This window comes from Rhinolophus ferrumequinum, chromosome X (genome assembly GCF_004115265.2).
Source record: "Rhinolophus ferrumequinum isolate MPI-CBG mRhiFer1 chromosome X, mRhiFer1_v1.p, whole genome shotgun sequence".
Lineage (NCBI taxonomy): Eukaryota > Metazoa > Chordata > Mammalia > Chiroptera > Rhinolophidae > Rhinolophus > Rhinolophus ferrumequinum.
The window spans coordinates 86,648,589-86,656,510 of NC_046284.1; positions in this window are offsets into that span (position 1 = coordinate 86,648,589).

Below are 7,922 nucleotides of genomic sequence, written 5' to 3' on the forward strand. Positions count from 1 at the left end.
AACCAAGCATCTCTGCTGAAGTGATTCCCCCAGACTCACTTAAATGCAAAGTGCTCTAAAGTCTACATAGCACTTGAAAAGAAGCCCCAGCCTGACAGCAATGGTTGAAGGACAAAGTCAATGCAGAAAGGCATTTTGTACACCAGTGGGAAAGGTGTTTGGGAATGTGTGTGTGTGTGTGTGTGGCCGGTGGGGGAGTAGATACTAGCTAGCATCATCTTTTTCTGAAGTAATCACTTGTTTGTTCCAGCAAAGATTAAAATGAGTCATCTCTCTCTGTGTGTCTCCTCCACCACCTCCTCCACAGCTTTTAAGATTCTAGAGTAGAAACAATAGTCAATAATCACTACCATCAAAAGTAACTGATGGTCACAAATGCATGATGGTGAACATAAAATCATTTATATTTTAAACTATGAATTACCAAAATGAGTAAAATATGCATACATATAGTTAATGGAGGTTACCATAGAGACGGTCAGCCATATTGTTCCCAGTTTTACTGTTTATTATTATTCGGGAATGCATCCACCATAATTATATTCTTCCTAGAATACTGATAGAGAGAGAGACAGAGACAGAGAGAGAGGGAGAGAGAGAGAGAGAGAGAGAGAGAGAGAGAGAGAGAGAGAGAGAGAGAGAGGCAACACATACCGACACAATTTAGTTTATGCTGTTATTTCATCTGTGCTCTTGGAACCATGGAAACTCAGAGCAGCAAAAGCTGTGTTTAGAGCATCATCCAACATACTGTGTTTGCAGATGTAGAGAACAAGGTCAAAGCCTGAGATGGGACTTAGGAGCAGGCTTCTGACTAGACCCCCCGTGTGCTCCATGTCCTTAAAGTAAGATGGCATAGGAGAGCTCCCTGGAAAATCCTAGCTGCTGGTGAAGGAGGCATTCTTGACATTGGAGAATAACGTCTATCATACCCAAAGCACTATTTTGAGGACATTACCAAGCTGTGGAATGTGAATTATTCCTTTATCTCAAATGTTATCATCTAATTACGCTTTAAAAATGTAACTATCACTTTTTGATGCTACATTTTCGGTGAAATTAATGAATGACTGCTGCAGTTTTAAAAATGGTACCTCCAAAAAAGACACGTAACTCCTGATTTCTTGGGAATACTATCATACAAAGGGGCTGGCTCATAAAATTCCAACTTAAAAAAAAAACCAAAGCAGGTTTTCCACAAATTCTACTTTAGGAAACTGTTGGAGAAAACATGGGAAGGGGATAAGGAGGGGTGTTAGAAGGATACCATGGGAAAAATAATAAACATCCCAGCATCCCAATAAGAAATTAAAGATGTCCATTCTTCCTCCAAAAAGATCTTGGTATGTGAGGTGATGGATGTTAACTAAAATTATTGTGCTAATTATTTCACAATATATACATATATCAGATCATCATGCTGTACACCTAAAACCAATACAACGTTATATGTCAATTATATCACAATAAAACTGGGGAAAAAAGGAATAAAAAAAATAAAGCTCTCAGGAGAACACACACCAGCTGTGGGTTCACCACTCACTTGCCCTCCAGACTCAGACGTCTTTGCTAAGAGATTTGGGGCTTCAGGGCGGCCGGTTAGCTCAGTTGGTTAGAGCGCGGTGCTCTTAACTACAAAGTTGCTGGTTCGATCCCCACATGGGCCACTGCGAGCTGCGCCCTCCACGGCTAGATTGAAACAACTACTTGACTTGGAGCTGATGGGCCCTGGAAAAACACATTTAAAATAAATAAAAGTTTTTTTAAAAAGAGAGGGCTTTGGGGCTTCAAATGTAGTCAACAACAAGTAATACATGCACTTAATACATTTCCTTATCATCTATTTAATTCTATAAACCCAATAAAATTAGCTTACTTAATGTGCCTAACTCTGCTGGGTGGTTCCCTGGCCTATCTCCAATAAATACTTTCTGTTGGAGTTTTCTTTTTTAATTTAAATTTTTTCAATTATAGTTGACATTCAGTATTATATTATTTTCAGGTGTACAGCATAGTGGTCAAACACCTATAGAACTTGCAAAGTGATTCCCCCCAAAAGTCAGTTACCCTCTGCTGAGTTTTAACATCAGTAAAGATGTAAGCGTTGGACTATGGTTATTATAAACTATTTTCATTCTCCAAAAACACAAAATTATCTCTTTTAACTTGTTTTCTTGTAAATGAAATTACTTCACCTTCATTTAAAAATTACACAACAGCAAATCTGAAGCTTCTATTGTCTCTGTTCCTATAAAAGTGAAGAGTCAGCCCTATGCCATTCCATTGTGGAGTCCTCAGAGCATGCCAAAGATAGGGACGGAGCCATGCAAATAGTCAAAGCAGGTGATATTCTGTCTCTATTGGGCAACAAAACAGCCACCTCCTTTTTTTGATTCTGGGTTAAAACAAAAACCTACCACAAATAGATGAAATTTGGGGGGGAAAATTTCTAGAGAAAGCCAGCTATGTTAAACTGCTTGCTTTTAAACCTCATGCCAGAACCACTAAGAAAGTAGCAATCCTGATGAAGCTGTCACCCCTCCGTTGCCCACCCTGTGACGGAGAGTCCTTCACAAACCAGGACAGCATTAACCCCACCGTGGCTGGGCGCACAAAGGTAAAGCTAAGGAATGAGATAATCTAAAATGATTAACTGATCTCTAGAGTTGGTCCTACCAACATGGCTCACTCCTTCAAATTATAGGGATAGATTTCCTTTCTTTTCTTTTTTTTGGTAAAGAAAAGCTTACACATGATCAAATTCATTAGGAGAACTGAAAAGTACTTTTTTAAAAAAAAAACAAAATGGATTTTTCAGCACGTTAGAAGAAGTAGAGCAGTAGAAAGAGAAGTCCCACTTATTTGCTACATGACCTTGGGCAAGGGCAAAACGCTTAACTTCCTGAGCAGCAGCTGTCATCTGCAACATGGCAGTGATACCACCACAGTCCACAGTGTTATCACAGAGGGCAAATGCAAATGTATCTGGAAGCCTTTTGTAATTTCTGAAGTCCCATCCGCATTATTGTTTTTATGATATTAAAGCACTACACAGTTTTTAACAATTGTTGAAGAGCTTTTGTTTCTAGGATAGATTCGAAAACAGATTTTATTTTAAAACACATATTTCACCTTCACGGACACTCATAGAGAGAGGGCTCCTCAGGCAGTGTAACTGCTAGAGCAAACCAAAACCAAGCTTTTGTCAGGTTGTAGAATAGAAAGAAGCCAGATTCCAGAGCTGCTCAGAGATTAGGACATGGATCTTTCTTGGCAATGACAAACAAAGATGCTCCTATGGAACCCTGCTTTCAGACATTGTTAATTCTTAACAACACCAACAAGCTTTATTCACAATTTTCTTCTATAGTATTTTTTCCGCTTCATGGAGCAGCTAACACGGGCAGTGACCAGCTCAGTGGGGGTGGCTGGCAAAGGCATGTGGGCCGCGACCAAACGCGCACTGCATTCTATGGAAACTGTAACTATACACCTCATCCGTGTGCTCCTCATTTTTCTTCCTTTCTGTTCCCCCTTCTCCTTGCTTCCTTCTGCCTTCCATATCTCTTTGTAACTTCCAGATTGCTCTCTTCTAGCTCCTTATTACACTGAAAGAATGTACAATGTTGTAAAGGTACTATAAGAAAAAGTTTTAAAAATATACAGACACCCATATTCATATCCATTTTTGACCAGTTGTTAGGGAAAGTTTTTTTCAAGATGAGGACGATAATGGCATAAAAAACTATAATTATATCACAAATGTATTACTGGTTTTGGATTAAAAGAATTTAAGGAATCCAATAGTATTAAAGATAATAAATAAATCTATGCATATGTGGTTTTTACAAAGCATATTTCTGTCTTTTAGTACCTAAGATTACAAATGTAGCAATGCAAAAAGTTGGAATAATTAGTGAGCTAAGCCTCCATCTCAAGAAATTAGAAAAAGAACAGCTAAGTAAATTCTACAAAGTTAAGGGAAAGCACTTCTCTTTCCAGCCAAGACAAGACTTAACCTTTCCTGCCTGAAACAATAGAACCAGACAAAATACACTAAACAACAGTTTTCAAAATAATGCACATCAAAAAATGAGGGACAGTGATCCCCAACAGACTGGAAACAAATGAAGTGAGCCCTATGAATTCCCCAGCTGACTGCCTGAAGGGATTATGCAGGCCACAGCTCAGTGAGGGGAACCCCAGGCATAACCTGGAAGACCCCTTGACTTGGAGCATCAGAGCTGAAAGCCCATGGAGACCAGGATGGCTAGTGTCCACAGGACAGAGTACCAGTGAGAACAGAGCTGCACAGGACCCTGGAGCTCTGCAGAGGGTCCTGCTTAAACAGTCAGCACAGTATCAATTGGTGTTATGTGTGCGAGGAAACTGCCCAAGACTGGGGAGAAAGCTGTCCAAAAGGGTTGTAGGGAACAATGCCTGGCGCTCACACAGGGTGAGAAACAGTGGTTAATCCAACCAGCAAGGCTGGAAACACTCATAATTCACAGGTCATTGGCTAGGGAACTCAGTGGTAGGGAATAATTAGCCCTAGAATAAATACTTCTTTGGAACTGCGTAACAAATCATAAAAGCGAGACCTGAAAGGATCAAACTGTTTCTAAGAAAATTAGATGCATTCCAGAATAAAACTCCAGGAGATTTATAAGACAAAAATATTCAGCAATCAGTAAGGTAAAATTCACAATGTCTGGGATCCAACCAAAGATTGCCAGAAATATCTTTGCAGGGAAACACAACCCATAATAAGAAGAACAACCAATCAATCAAAACTGACTTAGAACTGACACTGATGTTAGAATTAGCAGAGGGACATTAACAGTCATTTGTATGACTGTATGCCATATGTTCAAAAAGGTAAGTAGAGACATTGAGAATATAAAAAAGACCCAAACCGAACAGCTACAATGTATTGGTTGAAAAATATACAAGATGGGATGAACAGCACATTGTAGAAGTATATATTAGTTAACTTAAAGGCACAGCAATAGAAACTATTGAAAATGAAACACAGAGTAAGGAGGTAAAAGCGTCAGTGAGCTGTGGAACAACTCCAAGCAGCCTACCATGTTTCCCTGAAAATAAGACCTACCCCAAAAATAAGCCCCAGTTAAGATCGTCAGCCAGACGGACGCATTTAGTACATTATGACGAGGTTCCAGAAGAAGATATGACTGTATTTGAAGAAATGTAGATTGTTGGACATGAAAAAATAAGACGTCCCCTGAAAATACACCATAATGCGTCTTTTGGAGCAAAAATTAATATAAGACCTGGTTTTATTTTCAGGGAAATACGGTATAAGACCCGATCTTATTATCAGGGAAACACAGTAATACACGAGTAATTGGAGTACATGAAGGAGGAGAGAGAAGGGAGCTTTGGAAAAAATGTTTTTGAAGAAATACTGGCCAAACTTTCCCCAAATTTGATGAACACCAGAAATCCACAGATCCAAGAAGCTCAAAGAAACCCAAGCATAAGAAATATGAAGAAAACTACACGAAGGTGTATCATAATCTAATTGTTCAAAATGGTGCTTAAGAGAAAATCTTCAAAGCAGCCAAGGGGAAAAAAAAAAGACATGTTACGCACACAGGCACAAAGATAAGATGGCAGATTTCTCACTGGAAACAATGCAAACAAGACAGTGGAGTTAATGTCTTTAAAATACTGAACAAAACGAAACTGTTGACTCAGAATTCTGTACCCATAAAAATGTCTTTCAAAAAATAAAGTGAAATATGTTAAGCAAAATAAGTCAGACAGGAAAAGCAGAGAACCATATGATTTCACTGATATGTGGTATATAAACCAAAAACAACAAAAGAACAAGACAAACAAATGAGAAACAAAAACTCATAGACACAGACAATAGTTTAGTGGTTACCAGAGGGCAAGGGGGGTGGGGGGTGGGAGATGAGGGTAAGGGGGATCAAATATATGGTGATGAAAGGAGAACTGACTCTGGGTGGTGAACACACAATGGGATTTATAGATGATGTATTACAGAATTGTACACCTGAAATCTATGTAACTTTACTAATAATTGTCACCCCAATAAACTTTAATTAAAAAAAAAGGTGAAATAAAGACTTTTTCAGACACACAGAAGCTGAGAGAATTCATCACACCTCAACTACAAGAAATGTTAAAGGATGTCCTTCAGGCAGAAGGCAAATGATACCAGGTGGAAATCTGGACTTACACAAAAGAATGAAGAGCACTGGAAATGGCAACTACATGGGTAAACATACACAATTCCTTTTCTTATCTAAATATCATTAAAGTAATTGACTGTAAAAAAATAATTTTTGGGGGGTTATAACATGTAAAAGTAAAATGCACAATTACAATAGCATAAAGGCTGAGCAGGGAGAAACGGAAGCACACTGTTGTAAAGTTCTTATATGCAAAGTGGTATACATCACTTGAAAGTAGACTTTGATAGGTTAAAGACGTATACTGTAAACTTTAAAGCAATCAGTAAATAAAACGAAGAGTTATAGCTAATAAGCCAACAAAGGAGATAAAGTGGAATCGTTAAAAAAATTTAATCCAAAATATAGCAGAAAAAGAGGAAAAGAGGGCATAAGAAAACAAATAGTTAGATGACTCATACTTAAATATATCAATACTCATACTACCTAAATGATCTAACACCTCAAACAGATATCGTCAGATTAGATTATATAAAAAAACCCAACTACATGCTACCTAAGTGTGTTAAGAAACACACTTAAAACAATACACAAGAGGAGTGACATCAGCACAATGCCGGGTAGGAAGCTCCAAGCTCTCATTCCCCAACAGAAATGAAAAAAGAATAATCAGAACCAACTGTCAGAGCTCTGAAAAATCGTAGGGAAAGGTTTACAGCGACTGAACAAACATCCAATCAAGAAAAAGCCATGTTCAAAATCACAGAAACATTTTGTGACACTCATACCCGCCCCCGCCCCACCCTCTGGCACCCTGGCGGTTGTTTCAGTCGCGGTCAAGGTCTCAGCCAGGTTCCCGCTCCCCTGCCTTGAACTGCAGGGGACAGAGCAGACCTTACTTGAAACTGATTGTGTGCACCTTGCTCCATGTTCCTTTCTTCTTGCCTTCTTCTGGATTACTATTTTCTTCCCTCATTTGTTTGAAGTTTATACTTTTTCTATTCTTTAGTTTGACACTCATATTTTATCAAAATACATTAGTCTACTTGAAAATCTCTTAAAAGGTGCATTGTATTCCTCAATACGCTTTCAAACATATCCAATTCACCAATTCCCTCCTCAGTGACATTAATTAACCTCACCGGCTTAAATTTTCTCAGGTCTAGCACTCCTTTTTCAACTCATTTTTAAGTTTTACATTTCTTGTTCACTTGTAATCATCTTTATTTCCGTGACCAGAGAAAACATTGCTCTTTTACCCTGATGTCTGAGAATTCCAATCTGAGGCGTTTGTGTAACTGTATCTGTTGTCTCGTATTTCTGATTGCTATGCAAGCTCTTTTCAAGACGGCTTTGGTTAAAACTGGCAAGTAACTTGAAATGACTGCACTTTGGGAGGGCTTTGTCCAGGACTGAGCGTTCATAAGTAGTAAGGTCTTCCTGTCCTGACAGCTCATTCTGAACAAGCTCTTTATGCCTGCTTCATCTGCAAAATGGGGTCGTAGTACTTAAATCAGTGTACCTGAAGTATTAAATGACAGTTTTTCAATTCCTGGATCCAGTTAGACCTGAAATCAGTATTTGTTCATTTTGCTTAAGTCAGTTTGAGTTGGTTTCCTCACAGCTACCTCGATTTTTGCCTGTGTCACGGCGCGACTGGGAGGTTTGTGGGTGGTAATGCTGGGCCAAGTGACCCCCCGAGTGGGTCTTGTCAGGTCTGGTGCAAAGGCAGTGGGCTGG